Raw genomic sequence first — 17,182 nt, 5'->3', positions numbered from 1 at the left:
GAGCTCACCAGTTTTGCTCTGCAGGTCGGGGAGCCATGGGCTGCATTCTCTGTTCAAATGCCACTGTACACAGGGCTGTTGATTGAGCTATGCAGCTTCCTGTGTGCTCTGGCTAGGTTCCCTAGTCAGAGGCTGAAAGACGTATTCAGCAAGGAGGAGCAATATAAATTAGATTCCATACCTGGGTGTAGTGGGAGAAGCAGTTCTAAAACTGGTCAAGCTCTTTGCTGTCTTAACTTAGGTTGACTCACATCCCAAGGTCCCCATGCTGGTTGTTGCAAGTCCCTCCCCCCTGCTCCATCACAGTTAGATTCGTGGTGGTTGAGCCCCACAGATTCTCCTGAAGTCCCCATGGGGCAAAATCAGAGTAGAGGTATCTGTAAAGCCACCCACAATGCTGAGGGAGGGGCAAGGCACTCAGTGTGTAGCCCTTTCTCTTTCTTTCCAATGCAATCTGTCTTGGTCTCTCTGGTGCTGGGTGTGTGTGTGTGTGTGTGTGTGTGTGTGTGTGTGTGTGTTGTGTGTGGGGTGGGTTGCTTCAGGCTCAGCACCCCCCCCCCACCCTGGTTTAGTATTCTCTCAATGGTGTCTTGTTCTTGAATAGTTGTTAGTTCTTGGGAGAGGGAGCAAAGTCAAGACAACTCATGTCGCCGTCTTGGTGATGTCACTCTGGGATATCTTTAGGTGCTTCTTTTTACCGTCAGATTGATAAGACCCAGAAGGCTGAGGAAAAGGGTGTGACTTAGGAAAAAGTTGCCAAGGATCCTCAGTTCTCTTTTAGAATAGTTGTAGCGGGATCGAAAGGGTCCTTATAACTCACATATGCCCCACTCGTCTCTCTCCAGATAAGAGTCTGAGGCTAATGCTATAGTAGTTAAGGATTCTTTTGTTCAGAGTGGTTATCTCAAAGCCTTCCTAGAGCAGCAGTTCTCAAGTTCTGATTTATAGACCCTTGCTGGCAGGGGGTGGGAGTCCTCTGGGACACTTTCAGTTTGTAAACTCAAATTATCTTCATAATAACACCATGGTGCTATTTGCATTTCTTACTGAATGGTGCAAAAGCAATGGTGGATTAAACTGTTGACACCACAACATCAATTAAAGCACTGGCTTTATGCCCTAATACAGTGTGGTATTAAAATTATATTTTTTTGTCATGACATACTCATGTATATTTTTTTAAGAGTCAAGATCACACAAGAACATCTTTTTAATATCCTGTGTGTTGAAATGGCAAGTCTAAAGCAGTTCTGCTGAAAACCTAAAGACACTGGTGGTCCTAAGGAAAAGCCCTTGTGCAATTGATTGAGTTACAAGCTGAACTAATTGCATTTTTCACGGAGCACCATTTTTACTTGACAGAATGACTGACAAACTATGGCTATTGAGATTAGAGTATCTGGCAGATATCTTTTGGAAAATGAATACTGAGTCTCAGTTCAAGGAAAACAACTGATAGCATGTGTTACTAATGAGAAAATTCAAGTTTTAAGCAAAAAAAAATTTTTTTGGGGGGAAACTTGTGTTCTTACTATGAGCTTGAAAGCATCCCAGTATTTAAAGATTTTTCTGATGAGCTCAGTGGTGATATGAACAAATGTGATTTTTAAAATTCTTTATAATGAAATGTGTCAGCAGTAGAAAACTCTAACTCAGTGAGCCGCTTTCTTCCAAACGACCAATGTACCCAATGTCTGATGTTTCCACATCATGCATGAGGAAGAGAGCCATCCCAAGTGCAAGACAGACAAATGCATTTCCATGTAACAGATATAAAAAGTTTATTGATATCACTTCACGTTCCACATTACAACGAATCTTTAATAAACTCCCACTTGTCAAGATTTGGGGAGGAACAAAGAAGAACATCCACAATTATTTGAACAGGCTATTAAAATACTCCTCCCTTTTCCAACTACACATCTGGATGAGGCTGGATTTTCTTCATATACTTCAACCAAAACAATGTATTACAAAGACTGAATGCAGAAGCAGTTATGAAGGATCCAGATGTCCTGTATTAAGGCTGACTTTAAAGAAATTTGTAAAAGTGCAAAACAATGCCAGTCTTGTCACCAAAATTTCCTTTGTTTTGAAAAGTATGGTTACTTTTTCATGGAAATGTCTTTATGATGACATATCACAGGATTATTACTTTTTAATGAATACATACATATTTTTTTTTTAATTTCACAGTCTTAACTTCTACTTCAGCAAATATTGGTACATATAACACCCCCTCCCCCCACAAAAGCTCTTTGAAGTACTCAATAATTTTTAAGAGAGTGATGAGGTCACACAACCAAAGGTCTGAGAACTGCTGTGCTGTGGCATTTGGTTGAGCACAGAAGGGGTGGCGGTGGCAGCAATGCATGGCCGGTTGAGACTTTAGAGATTCTCTTCCATGTTCTCTCACACCATAGGGCAATGCCGATCCCTGACCCACTGAGAGGCCAGGGATCGAACCTTCGTCCTCCTGGATACTGGTCGGATTTGTTTTCACTGTTTCACAACAGGAACTCCTAAAAACATCTTTTAGTAAAAAAAATTTTTTTTAGATCCAGAGTGCAAACCAGTGTATGCAGCATGATGATAATGATGTGATAATTTATGCATGTACCAGCACGGACAGGAAGTAGACCTCAGAAAAAGAGAACTGTAATGTTGGGGTGGTGAGATGACGCTTGATGGATTTTCTTTGGTGGTTTCATAATAGTATTTTAACAATTTACCAAAAAAATTGAATTAAAAACACTCATAAACACAACAACATTTTCCCTAGAGATTCAAAAGCAAAAAATCTTTAGGTTTTCCCCCAGTTGGTTGTAACACCAAGTTGTGGTTGGGGCCAGGAAAGTCCCCACACTGTTTTGCAAGAGGGAAAGTTTCAGCTCTTGGATTATCCGGAATGCGGTGGCTCTGGGGATTGTCTTTCTCTCTCACGTCTCTGGAAGGAGGGCTACAGATTGCACAGCAGACTCTTGAGGCTGAAGGTTGAGCTAAGCTTCTGAACGTCGCTACTGGGCAGGAAGTAGTTAGCACCTGGCTTTGTTTACGGCTCCCTGACCAGCTGTTCCCCTGTAGCTGGGAGGAGATCTGGCCCACTTCCACCAATGCGGTGAGCAGTTATGGGAAGCTGGTTGTGAGGCAAATCTCCAGGGGCTGCAGGCTCTGTACACACAGCCTAAAGCATTAGGATGGGCAGGTAACACCGCAAACCCACCGCCCAAGCAAAGGGCTGGCTGCCCTCTGGCAGCAATACCCCCTTGGGGCACTGAGATAGCAAACACCTTGTCCCAAGCTGATAGGGACACCTGAGCCACAGGAGTGTCACTGTCAGCATCCTCTGGGTCTGCCTTAGGAGAACAGGATGCCTCTGATGTTTGCTTGTAAAAATGACATGCTTTTTCCTTTCTTTCAACGCTTTCATTCATTCAGTCAGCAAACGGAGTGCTTGTGATGCGTTATCTGTTCTAGGCTCTAGGAATATAGGACTGAAGAAAACAGGCGACCGTCTTGCCCTCATGGAATTTACGTTCTGGAGGAGAATTTACATTCTAGAGGAGAGACAGAAAATCACTAAAACAATTATTGGTTGGCGATAAGTCCGTGGAGAAAGATAAAGCACAGAGGAAGGGGGTGAGTCGTGAAGGTGGGTGTAAGGGTCTCAGGGAAGCCTCATCGAGGGGAAATATGAGCAAAGACCTACTTTATTAAGTTAAAAAATACGATTACAAAAAAAAAAAAAACAAAACAAAACCAACCTACAACAGAAAGCACCCATTGTGCATCCTTATTGAGGGAGGCAGAGGGGAGTTTCATATAGAAACGTGGGAGATGTGACCATCGAGTCCTTGGCGAGAGCAAGGAAGACACACGATGAGCCACGGACGGTGGGCAGCCCCTGGAAGTTGGAAGAGACAGGGATGGACTCCTCTCCTGGAGCCAGCAGACACTCGATGAAGGAGGCTCTAAGGCTGAGTTCAGACTTCCGGTATCCCAGATCGTAAGCGAATAAATCTGTGTTGCTGTAAACTCCCCTGTGTGTGGGAAGGGGTTACAACAGCTGTAGGAAATGACTACAACTCCTCTGTTCACCCTAATTCTGGGTCCTCTAAGGAGGCTCCTGTTACCTGAGAGTCCAAAGGCATTCAGGATGTGGCCGGGGAGTGTGTGGAACCAGCAAGGACATCTCAGGTCAAACAAGGGACTTTGCTCTAGGACAGATGTGTGCTCTCAGATGAGGCCCAGCCAGTTCCAGATGGAACCTGGGGGTGAGCCTGGAGCCTGATGTGTCCAGGGGGCCTTTGGCTCGTAGCCTTACATCTGAGATGGCCATTTTCTCCCCTGAGTCCTTCGAGAATACAAGGAGGAACTTAGAAAACAGACCGGCTTGACAGAACCGGCTGCATCGTTTGTGAAGTCTAGTGCAAAAGGAACCTGCAGAGGCCCTTCTTCCAAACTTTTAAAGAACAACCATATGTTAACTAGGGGTTCGCCTCTGAGTGTGAGACCCATGAAAGGGGCCTCCTGCCTTTGGCCTGCGTTTCCTTGTTAGGTGGACTTTCGCCTCCAGCATCATTTTTTCTCTCTGCAGTCCGTGAAACTTCTTAGAAAAGTCAAGTCTTTTTGGCTCCTTTTCCCTTTCATGAGGAGGTGCTGCTCTCCAAATTGCCAGGCCAAAAATAAGGCCTGCCTCAAGAGTGAAATGAAACTCTTTCAGGATCCAGCTGATAACTCCAGTGTTTTCCAAACAAACACAGACAGCTGTAAAGATAATTTATGGGCCCATTAAAAATCCCCAGCCACAGCATCAGCCACGGGACAGAGAGTGTCATTTGAGAGAAGCTCTGTAATGCTTTCCTGCAGCTCCCCAGTGGCCCAGGGCCCTGAGGCAGGGCTAGGATACTTCTCAGACTGGGGGGCGGGATGGGTGATCCCCAGGGGACCCGAGAGGCTGCCCCTGCAACCACAGGACGTATCATTTTAAGTGGCTTCTGCCGTGGCTGGCCCCAAGCCTGCTTCCTGTCCCTTTCTCCCCAAAACTTATGCTGCCCACCGGTAGATGGAACGAAAAGGGAAGCAGCTCCTGCTTCACAAGAACTTTCCAGATCAACCTGATGTTTCTGCATGTCCTGGACTCAGGACTCTATTCCACAGCACTTGCCTTTAGACAAGTTGTTCTGCATCCCTGATTCTGGCATCTCGAGCAGACAGAATGCCTGATGGGCTGGGAGCTGAGCTTTGAGTTCTCTTTTTGGTAAAAATCCACCAGTCAGTAGAAGAGAGACTTGAAATCTGTTAATCAGTTGGCTAATCAATGGCCCCTTGGGACAACTGCTAAGAAGTCACAGCTTAATTGGCCACTTTCACTTTTAGCTGTAATGGGAGGTGACCTGCAATGACCCAGAGATGGTGCCTTGCTGGCTTACCTTAAGGAATTCAGTGATTCCTAGAATAGTAAGGCTGAAGGGCTTCCTTTTCCCTGATGAGGAAAGGGTTCTAGTTGGTGGCAAGGATCTTCCTGGCCTGGGGAAGTTGTCGCTCATGGTGGCCTCTTCCTCCTTGCCTTTGTGCCTCTGCGAGGCCATGATGTCAGCCGCTGGCCACAGCCCACGCTGGCCTGGCCCAGGACCGGGACCGCCTCTCCCAGGGAAGCCTGGCTTCCATGACGGCAAGTGGGGCACCAGCCTTCTCTGAGTAACTGGCTGCCCCTGATCTGAATGTCTGCGCTGTTAGACCGGGAATTCCGGGAGAGGAAGAGAAGGAGCCCTGACACGCAGGAGGAGCTCGGGGGCAGCATCTTGCGGAGGTATCCCCTCCCCCCAAGGCTGTCTGCCAAGAATGCGCTCGGCTGTCATGTACGAGGTCACCCAGCACAGGAGTTCACAGATTGCAGATCTGTTTGTTCGCACTTGGATTCTCTTTTTGAAAGCACACGTCTTCTGGGCGGGGGTAACTGTCTCTGTCAGTCATAGGTTGAAGACACGGGGATTGAGCTCATCTGACTCAGCAGGGATGAGCTGCTGGAGAGGAAGGGCTCTGATGGGGGGAGGGAGAGGGGGCGGAGTGGAAGGGGGTTCTTATATAATGTGGGAGCCGTGTCGATGGGTGCTTAGGGAAGGTCTTAGGGTAGCATGAGATGCTGGATACCCTGAGGCTCAGAGGCTGGGAGATAACGATGTTGGAAATAAAAATTTCCACCTCCGTGGAAAGTCTATCTTGGCTGGCTCTGCTCTCAGGCAACGGAGAGGAAGCTCCTTGCAGCAGGAGTGTTGGAGTCCCTGCTGAACTTCTTTGATCACCTTTTCGTGTCCCTTCCATTCAGCTTGCCCATTCTTGCCAGTTTTACTCTCCTAAACGGTACTTCATGTCACGCTCCTGCTCAAGAATATACAATGACCCTTTTTACCTATTGGACAAAGTTCATAATCCAGATTATCTTTTAAAATAATGTAGCTCTGACGTAGCTTAATTTTTGGACTCTGTTGATAGAATCTCAGAGTCAAGGGAAATTTCACCCAGTGATTTCTTTCCACATTATAAGAGTGGTAACAGTGAGGAGAGTGTCGTGTTCCTAAGAAATGAGTCATGATCTTTGTGTGTTTTAGGACTTTTACTGTTACAAGCCCATCACTGAGAAACTGTGAAGAACGCTGGTTTTCAAAAGGGCTTTGCCAAACATGAAGAACGTATGTTTTCAAAATATAATAAAAGTGCAACCCACTTGAGCAGAAAAATTCTACTTTTGCAACTACCTTCTTTTCCACCTCCATTATTTCTTCACAGCCTCCTAGTAACTGTGGATAGTTTCTTTTCTTTTCTTTCCTTCCTTCCTTCTTTTTTCTTTCTTTCTCTTTCTTTCTCTCTCTCTTCCTTCCTTTCTTCTTTCTTTCTCTCCCTTTCTTTCTTTCTTTCTTTTCTTTCCTTCTTTCTTCCTCTCTGTCTCTCTCTCTTTCTTTCTTTTTCTTTCTTTCTTTCTCTCTCTCTTCCTTCCTTTCTCTCTTCTTTCTTTCTCTCCCTTTCTTTCTTTCTTTCTTTCTTTCTTTCTTTCTTTCTTTCTTTCTTTCTTTCTTTCTTTCCTTCCTTCTTTCTTTCTTTCCTTCTTTCTTCCTCTCTGTCTCTCTCTCTTTCTTTTTTTTCTTTTTCTTTCCAAATGAGGCTGAGGCTTGCTGAGGCATTCCAGTATGGAGGGACAGAGAAGGGAGCAGGACCCACTGCCCTAGACTCTGATCAGTGCTCTTTCTTCACACAAGCACAGAGCACTTGGTGGTTCTCACCAGCATGGCCTGTCTGTCCCTATAAGGCCTTTTCTGTCATTAAAATGTGAGTGAGATGAGTGGTGATCATTTTGTAATATACAGAAATATTGAATCACATGTTGTGTACCAGGAACTAACAGTGTCCTAGGTCAATTATACTTCAAAAACAAACTCACAGAGAAAGACCTCAGATGGGTGATTACCAGAAGTGGTGGTAGGTGGAGGGGAATTGGATGGAGGCAGTCAAAAGGTAAAACTTCCAGTTACGAAATAAATAAGTACTAGGGATGCAACATGAGCAACACAATGAATGCTGCTCTAAGTTACATATAAAAGTTAATTAAAGAGAAAAAAAAAGGAGCTCCAGTTGTGGCTCAGCAGGTTAAAGACCCCAGGTTGTCTCTGTGAGGATGTGTGTTTCATCTCTGGCTTTGCTTAGTGGGCTGAGGATCCAGTGTTGCCTCAAGCTGTAGCATAGGTCACCGATGTGGCTCAGATCCAGCACTGCTGTGGCTGTGGTGCCGGCCAGCGGCTGCAGCTCTGATTTGACCCCTAGCCTGGGAATTTCCACATGCTGCGGATGGGGCCATTTAAAAAAAAGATAAAAGAAAGAAAAGAAAGGACCACGCCCATGGCATAGGGAGGCTCCTAGGCTAGGGGTCTAATCGGAGCTACAGCTGCCATCCTACACCACAGCCACAGCAATGCTGGATCCCAGATCCTTAACCCACTGAGTGAGGCCAGGGGTTGAACCTGCAAACCTTGTGGTTCCTAGTCGGATTCGTTTCCACTGTGCCATGATGGGAACTCCCAAAAAGTTGTTAGAAGAGTAAATAAATCCTGAGTGCTCATGGCAAGAAAAAGGTATTTTTTCTTTTTCTTTTCTTTTCTATCTATGAGTTGATGGATGGTCACTAAACTTCTTGAAGTAATCACTTCATGATGTAAGTCAAATCATTACCCTGTAAAGCTGAAACTTATAGAGTGCTATATGTCAAATATATCTTAAGAAATTGGAAGAAAAAATATAAATAAAAAGGTATAAATAAATATTTATTTGTAAATATAAATAAAAGGTATAAATGTGAGATGAAAAAGTCAGATCTGTTGGTCTTCAGGCAACAGCTGATTTCTGTCCAAGGCAGCACCACTCAAGGGCACACAAGAATCCTAGGATGCCAGGCCCCCTCCTCATAAATGTTTAGAGGGCTGGTCTCCAGCCCTAAGTGCTACTAGACATGTCGCCTCAATCCCAGAGCATGTGGTTGTGTTTATTGCACTTTTTATCCCTGGGCTTTTTAGTCAAGTGGCTCCTATTCACTAATCCACAAAGTCCGGGCCCAGACCATCCCCCCAAACTCATTCTTTGATGAAACTCAAGAAAGTTCCTTAAGGAGTTCCTGTCGTGGCTCAGTGGTTAGCGAAACTGACCAGGAACCATGAGGTTGCAGGTTCGATTCCAGGCCTCCCTCAGTGCGGGTGCAGCCCTAGAAAAGACAAAAAGACAAAAAAAAAAAAAAAAAAAAGGAAAAAAAAGAAAGTTCCTTAAATCACCACCTTAGAGAGAGAGCTATTGAGGGGTGGAGGAAAGGGAGAGAGAGGAGAAAAAAAGAAAGGCAAAATGGGAAGCAGGAGCTTAATTTTCATACCAAGGAGCCTTTAAAGAATTATCGCCCTATGAGCTTTTTTGATGAATCAGCCTCTCTTTGACCATAACGGCAATGTATTTTTGGGCATTCACTTTAAAAATCTGGTCAGGTGTCATTTCTGCAATCAAAGGTCCAGGGAGCTCATGTTGAAAGCTAATTGAAAGGCCTCCCATGGGTGCTTAATTCCAGGGTGGCAGTGAAGGAGTGTGGCTTGCCTGGAGGCTCTGTGGCTGACTTAAGTAGACCCAGGCCTTTCAGGCTGGTGGAGGCGCATCTGGAGGAGTAGCTGGCTGCTGCCCTCAAATGAACCCCCTGCCTGCTGTCACCAGCATGGCTTCATTCTTTTGCACTGAGAAGGCATTTTTTGGTAATTTTAAGAGCTTGAAATTAACATTCTCACAGCCCTCTGAGGGGCCACATCTTACCAGCTTATTAACCAATGCTTACAATATGAGTTTGTATTTTAGGAAGACTTACCAGAAGGAAGAAATGAGAGAAGAAAGCTGTGCTGATGATGGGCAGAAGGGCCAGCTACGAGGCCCACCAGGAGGTCCTGCTGTGGGGGTCTTTGACCACATTTGTGGCCTGGAACCTTTGGTAGCCTGGTGAAGTCCATGGGCCCTTTCTCAGAATAGTGATTTAAAATGTATAAAATTCCAGCGTTCCCATTGTGGTGCAGTGGAAACGACTCTGACTAGTATCTACGAGGATTTGGGTTCAGTCCCTGGCCTGGCTCAGTGGGTCGGGGAGCCAGCGTTGCTGTGAGCTGTGGTGGAGGTTGCAGACATGGCTTGGATCGCCAGTTGCTTGGCTGTGGCTGTGGTGTAGGCTGGCAGCTGTAGCTCTGATTTGACCCCTAGCCTGGGAACCTCCATATGCTGTGGGTACGGCCCTAAAAAGTAAGTAAATAAATAAATAAAATGTATAAAATTCCTAGGGATTACAAAGCAAACTGCCATCAGGTTGAAACGCAGTTATCATCACAATGCTTCATCATTTGTGATATAACAATACATGGGCTTTTTTTGGAGAATGCATTAAATAAGATCTAGGGGTGGGCCCATAAATATCTTATTTTAGACATAGTGACATTAGCAAATGTTATTTCAAGATAGCTGCAACAACTTTCAGTTGATTTGAAAATATCTTTGATTTTTACTGGTTAAGAAAAAGCTTATAGGGACTTCTATAAGGGCTATTGCCCACCTTTATAATGAAAGGAAATGCTAAATCCATTTGAGGTTAATGAAAATAAAGCTGTAATTTTTCCCATCCACTATGATGAACGTGCTGATTCTCTACAGCATGTTTGTGGGTCTGTGGGCCCCAGATGTAGAAAGTCTCTGCAGATATCCCAAATTCCCTGGGCAAACTCAGGAGGGAGAAAAAAGGATCAGGTCCTTAAACTCTGTAAATCATACAGGCAGCTTGGCTGATGTTTGTTGATGGCTGTACGTGAAAGGCTCAGCTGAGGTCTCTCAATTTCTGACGCTGGTTTTATAACAATTATTATTTAAAGTTCATTAAAGCATGCCTGTGCCTCATGGACTACACACAGCTGAATTCACTAAAAGGATGGTTAATTAAGAAGCTGCTAAAGAATGGGAATGGGGGCCGTCCTGGGCGCATCTGCGCGTTGTTCAGTAGATGAGGCCGCTGCTCCTTAAGTGGGTCTCATTGAGCTCAGCCCCAGCCGCCTTGGAGACGGATGTTTGGATATTGGCAGCGCTCCAGGAGTGTTTCATCAGGATGTTGCTTCCCTGTGGACGTGGAAGGGGTGGTAGCCAAACAACCTTCAAGGGCAAAAAGCTCGTATTGGGATGATTTTCTCTGCTCATTGTTTTTGCTCCTCTGGTTTGGGTTCTTTCAGTTTTTAAACGAGTCTCAAGTCAGCTCTGCAAACCACCTGATTCCACGTGCCTATAAATGATACCAGGAAGGGTGTGGAGCCAGACAGTGTTCTGCTGGGTACAAAAGTCCTGAAGTCAACAACCATTGCTCCAAAGTTGCCAAGGCAACTTGCTTCTGCTGACAGCACTGGTGGCAGCAAAGAGGATGGAGAAAGGAGACGTGTTGTCTCCTTTAAAAAAAAAAAAAAATCTCCAGAACCTATTGAGTTGAATGAGTTCCTTATACATTTTGGATATTAACCCTGTATTATATATGTGGCTTGTAGATATTTTTCTCTCAGGCTGTAGGTTGCCTTTTCATTTTGTCGGTTATTTCTTTTTTGCTGTGCCGAAGCTTTTTAGTTTGATGTAGTCCCACTCATTGATTTTTACTTTTGTTGCTTGTGCTTTAGGTGTCATTTCTAAAACATCATTGCCAAGACTGCTGTCAAGGAGCTTTTCTCCTGTTTTCTTCTGGGGGTTTTATGGTCTCGGGTCTTGCATATGTCTTTTAAACCATTTTGAGTTTTTTGTTTGTTTGTTTGTTTGCTTTTTAGGACCTCACCCGAAGCATATGGAAGTTCCCAAGCTAGGGGTCCAATCAGAGCTACAGCTGCCAGCCTATACCACAGCCACAGCAATGCAGGATGAGAGTCACTCTGCGACCTACACCACAGCTCACAGCAATGCCAGATCCTTAACCCACTGAGCAAAGCCAGGGATCAAACCCACAACCTCATGGTTCCTAGTCAGATTCATTTCTGCTGTGCCACGATGGGAATTCCCATTTTGAGTTAATTTTTGTGCGAGGTGTAAGAAAGGGGTCCCGTTTCATTCTTTTGCGTGTGGATATCTAATTTTCCCAGCATCATTTATTGAAGAGATTGTCTTTTCCTTTCTTTTTACTTTTTTTTTTTTTTTTGTCTTTTTGCTATTTCTTTGGGCCGCTCCCACGGCATATGGAGGTTCCCAGGCTAGGGGTTGAATCGGAGCTTTAGCCACTGGCCTATGCCAGAGCCACAGCAACACTGGATCCGAGCCACGTCTGCAACCTACACCACAGCTCATGGCAATGCCAGATCGTTAACCTACTGAGCAAGGGCAGGGACTGAACCCGCAACCTCACGGTTCCTAGTCGGATTCGTTAACCACTGCACCACGTCGGGAACTCCTTTCTTTTTAAATGTCTTTTCTTTATTGAGTGTTCTTGGCCCCCTTGTCAAATATTAATTGACCATATATGCCAGGGTTTATTTGGAGGCTCTCGATTCTGTTCCACTGATCTATTTGCTTTTTATGCCAGTAGCAAACTGTTTTGATTACTATAGCTTTGTAATATAGTTTGAAATCAGGAAGTGTTACGCTACTGGCTCTTGTTCTTTTTCGGGATTGTTTTGACTATTTTGGGTCTTTCGTGGTTCCATATAAATTTTAGAATCAGTGCACCTATAATAAAATCTAATATTTGAGGGGCTACAAATAAAGCAGTGTTCTAAGCCTTAATATATTGCCTCATTTAATCCTTTATTTAAGATCAAAGAGGTGGATATTATTATTTCCATTTTATACATAGAGGAAAATTTACATAAATTGCCAAAGTGGGAGTTCCTGCTGTGGTGCAGCAGAAACGAACCTGACTAGGAACCATGAGGTTGCATGTTCAATCCCTGGCCTCGCTCAGTGGGTTAAGGATCCAGGGTCGCCCTGAGCTGTGGTGTAGATCGCAGACGTGGCTCGGATCTGGCATTGCTGTGGCTGTGGTGTAGGCCGGCAGCAACAGCTCCGATTAGACCCCTAGCCCGGGAACCTCCATATGCTGTGGGTGTGGCCCTAAAAAGACAAAAGACCAAAAAAAAAAAAAAGTAAATTGCCAAAGTGAAGAAGCTGGAACTTGAACCTATGTAGTCAGGGTTAGTGTATTATGGAAGGATTCTGACATTTACACAACAACCTTCCTTTCTTTACATAAACAGCAATGTCCCTTGTATTTTAGTAACTTGTTTATAGATCATGAATGACTAGAAAGGCTGAATATAAAGCTTTTTTAAAAATATATTTGTGCAATCTCTCTCTCCCTCTTTTTCTTTATAGGGCTGTGCCCTTGGCATATGGAAGTTCCCAGGCTAGGTGCTGAATCCTCAACCCACTGAGCAAGGACAGGGATTGAATTAGTTGGGTTCGTTACCACGGAGCCACAATGGGAACTCCTATAAAGGAGCTTAAAGTTAAAATTTCAAGGATTGGTCCTCAAATCTGGAGGAAGAATTTCTTAGGAAGACAGTTTGCAATCTACACCACAGCTCATGGCAATGCCGGATCCTTAACCCACTGAGTGAGGCCAGGGATCGAACCCACCCCCCCCATGGATACTAGTCAGGTTCGTTACCGCTGAGTCACAACGGGAACTCTGGAAACCCATTTTTAAAGTTTTAAAGTTTTCTCAGAGATTCCCAAACCACTTTTAAAATCCCAGGGTGGACATCAATTGAGGCGGGTCATCATTTTTGTCATCTTTGTTGTCATTGTTCTTATCCTGTGCAGCGTTCCTGGAGCGGTTGATGTCTCCTCCTTTAAGGCAGCTGTCTGGTTCATTGGCCCAGGGCTTGTCTAGCTGAGAATTTGCTGCAACAGGCAAAGAGCCCTGGCTTTGAGACCACGATCAGCTGAGCACCCTTGGAGAAATCACTTATTAACCTGTTTGTCCTTTTTCTCCAATAGTAAAATGAGACCAGCACTGTCTGAAGTCGTTGTGAGGATGGCTTGAGATGATCTGTGGGGAGGCGCTCGTTCCTGTGTAAATGTTTTATAATGTTTGAATATCCTTGTGAGGCCTGAAGAGCTTTGCTCCTTATAGAAAGAGCTTCTACAAATTCTCTCCTCAGAGGCGACACAGGCTGCAGAGACACAGGCTTCCTTCCTTCTCAATTACCAGCAAAGCCACCCACTGCTTAGCATTTGCATATACAAATTTGCATCATTTAACTTGTTCAAATCTCCTATTAGATGGCTTTGGGACTGAAGCTTTGGTTAAGTCATTTTTTTTTTTTTTTTTTTGTCCCTAATGCCTCCTCCAATGGTTCCTGCAAGCAAAAAGCACTCAGAAAATATAGGCAGCTGGTAACATTTATTGAGCACAAACCATGTGCCAGGAACTGGTCCAAATACTCCACATTGATTAATGCACATGATCTTCACAACAAGCCGTTGAAATAAGGACAGTTATTATCCCGATTTTATAGGTGAGGAGACAGAGGCAAAGAAAAAGATGCTTCTACAAAGTGAAGGTGGGAGTTGACACACCCATTCAGACCCTGACCGAGAGCCTGGAATCTGCTGTGCTGACTTTTCTTTCTTTCTTTCTTTCTTTTTTCTTTTCTTTTTTTTTTTTTTTTTTTTTTTTGGCCATCTGCAGTGACAACATCAGATCCGTAACCCAATGCACCCCAGGGGAAATCTGCCATGTTGCTTTCTTAATGCAGCTTCAGGATGGGCACCAACTAATGAGAAAGAAGAGGGGATTTTGCAGCCCACCAACCATACTCCTTTCCCTTTCTGTGCTGGGTTGAATATCATCGTCGCCCCCATCAAATTCCCGAACACCCAGAACCCCAGAGTGGAAATAGGATCTTTACAGATGTAATTAGTTAAGATGAGGTCATACTGGATTAGTGTGGGCCTTAAACCCAATATGCTTTGTGTTCTTAGAAGAGGGAAATTTGGACACAGACATGTACTCAGGAAGAAGGCACGTGAAGATGGGGGCAGAGGCTGGAGTGGAGCCTCCACAAGCCTGGGAATGTCAAGGATTGCAAGCGAACCACAGGGAGCTAGGAGAGGGTCTTGCGACAGAGTCTCCCTCAGAGCCCACAGAAGGAATCAACTGGGGCTGGCATCTTGATTTCAGACCTCTGGCCTCCGGAACCCGAAAAATAAATTTCACTTGTTTGAAGCCACCCAATCTGTGATCCTTTGTTATAGCAGCCCTAGGAACCCAATACACCCTCTTCTTCCCTCTTCTCTGCTTTCTGGTGAAATCAAGGCAATCATTGCATAGATGACTCAAGAACCTAAGCATCTGAGGCTTGGGGGGGGGGGGTGTGTGTGTGTCAGTTTTGCATTAGCTCATTTCCTCTTTCTCTGATTAAACCTCCCAGAAAACCAGCCCACTCAGATTAAGAAAGCATGAGCTTGTCCCATGGGCCATTATCTCTTGGTAAAGTAAATCCAGTCCCAAAAGATGGACTGTTTGGATGGCTCATCTTCATTAGTCAACTAATAAGGTTGCAAAGTGCAAACGTGCCCTTCCTTTTGCCTCTTTTGGGGGCCGGGGGCGGGGGAATGAGTAGGGGTTAGAGGGAGGTCATCCCAGACTAAGAATCGGAATTGGTCTGTGAAAAAAGAACTGTAATTTCAAACGTCTGCTCTGATGCATAGAGGTGGAGTCCTGGCTCGAATGGCCTGTTCGGCAAAGCCTTTGACTGACTGTTAGCAAAGCGATGGAGCTGGGGAGTGGGCTTCGGAAGAGGCTGGAGGTTGCTCAGTTTCTTGGCATGACTGAGAGTAAAAAATTCTGTTTTAAGATTGCTGAGGGGCAGAGAGAGTGGAGCATGAGAGAAGTGAGCGGCCCAGACTCTACCCAGAAAGGCCACCCTGCCAAAGGCCTTGCTTGGACAGTGAGCATGACCAAGGGGCTTTGAAGAAGAGGTAGCACTGATGGTCAGTTTTAAGTTGAGCTGTGTGAGATACGATGTAACTGCCCACTCTGGTTGCATCAAACCATCAGAAAAGTTTTCCCGAATATGCAGCCCTGTATTCATTGTCCTTTGGAGGAAAGAAGGCAGTGTCCTTAGAGGCCTGATGGGAGATGTCACACAGAAAAGAAGTGAGCAGAGGAAGAAACAGGGAAGAAAGAGCAGAATTCAGAGGAGCCAGGAAACCTAAGACTTTCCTACCTTCATCCCTTCCCACACGTCGTGAACTTGGAGTTTAAGTCCACGTTGAATAACTCTTAAAGGCCAGCAAGCCAGGGGTCTTGGAAACCCATTGTCAGGCTACTGCCATGTAGTCTCACCTGTACTGAGGGCCAACTGGGAAAATTAACTGGAGGGACAAAGGCTCATAGGACCTAACCGTATCTCCCAAGAGCTGACAGCACTAAGAGGTGATGTCAAGATGAACAATAGTAGGAAGGCCTTAATAGAAGAACAAACAAGGAGCTTCACAGCTTCAGAAAGAATGGAGAGAAAGATAAGAAAAGAGAACTTGCATGGAGTTCCCGTTGTGGCTCAGCGGGTTAAGAACCTGACTAGTATCCATGAGGAAGTGGGTTTGATCCCTGGCTTTGCTCACCGCTGTTGCCTCGAGCTGTGGTGTAGGTCACAGATGCGGCTTGGATCCAGCATTGCTGTGGGTGTGGCATAGGCTGGCAGCTGCAGCTCCAATTTGACCCCCCACCCGGGAACTTCCATACACCACAGGTGCCATCCTAAAAGAAACAGCACTTCCAGCCCGAGTGATGGAGGAAGCAAAGTGAGATTTATAAGCTAAAATTCAGACAGGTAGAGTAGAGGAGTGTGTGTGTGTGTGTGTGTGTGTGTGTGTGTGTGTGTGTGTGTGTCCCTCCAAGTAGGCCTCAGAGGACACTGCTGTAATGTGGCTGTAATGTGAACGGTGCCCCCTGGAGTTGTGCTCTGAGCAGTTCTCTTCCAAGTGTAGTGCCTGATCCTAATCAAAAGGTGCAGAGAGAGATACCTGAGGGAGTTCAAGTCTTGCCATTCTGCCCTTCCTGGTAAAGCAGTGAAGGAGCAGTGATGTGGTGGGCTGGCAACATGAGGAGCAGCAAAAGTATTTGTGAGGAAAAAGAGGGAGATGATAAAAATAAAAGCAAATAAAAGCAACCCCAAATGGGAGGAGGCAGGAGGAACTCTGACAGACCTGCAGTGGGGAGAGAAGTGTCAGGACTGGAGCATTTCCTAGAGGGGTCCTCAGGGTCTGTACTAGTTTCCTAAGGCTGCTGTGACAAATTACCACAAACATAGCTTGTTGGCTCCCACAACAGAAATGTACTTTTTCACTCTTCTAGAGTCAGGAAGAACAAAATCAGTTTCATTGGGCTGAGATCATGCTATCAGCAGGTCATGCTCCCTCTGGAAGCTCTAAGGGAGGAATCTGTTCTTTGCCTCTTATGGCTTCTTGTGGCTGCCAGCATCCCTTGGCTTGTGACCACATCCCTCCAGTCTCTGCCTCCAAGACCTCATTGCCTCCTCCTCTTCTGTCTGTGTGTAGTGCAGGCACAGCCACTGTGGAGAACAGTATGGAGGTTCCTTAGAAATCTATTTACATAGAACTACTATATGACCCAACAACCCCACTCTTGGGCATA

The 17,182-nt window shown here is 45.2% G+C and overlaps 1 long non-coding RNA gene across 1 annotated transcript; it reads right to left on the bottom strand.

The window, feature by feature from the left end:
• Nucleotides 1–1,756: 1,756 nt before the first annotated feature.
• On the bottom strand, nt 1,757–5,721 carry LOC146395495 (uncharacterized). Its single transcript, XR_014831071.1, has 2 exons — nt 5,433–5,721; nt 1,757–4,767 (listed from the first exon to the last, which is right to left on the bottom strand). It is a non-coding gene; the product is annotated as an uncharacterized LOC146395495 (long non-coding RNA).
• Nucleotides 5,722–17,182: the final 11,461 nt, after the last annotated feature.

The sequence above is a fragment of the Sus scrofa genome, chromosome 16 (assembly GCF_054392235.1).
Source record: "Sus scrofa isolate SSC_HxYL_T2T_F1_AM1 chromosome 16, Sscrofa_HxYL_maternal_Yorkshire_Landrace_v2.0, whole genome shotgun sequence".
Classification (NCBI taxonomy): domain Eukaryota; kingdom Metazoa; phylum Chordata; class Mammalia; order Artiodactyla; family Suidae; genus Sus; species Sus scrofa.
The sequence above is the reverse complement of the archived record's forward strand: the minus strand, read 5'-3'. Positions and strand labels throughout refer to the sequence as shown.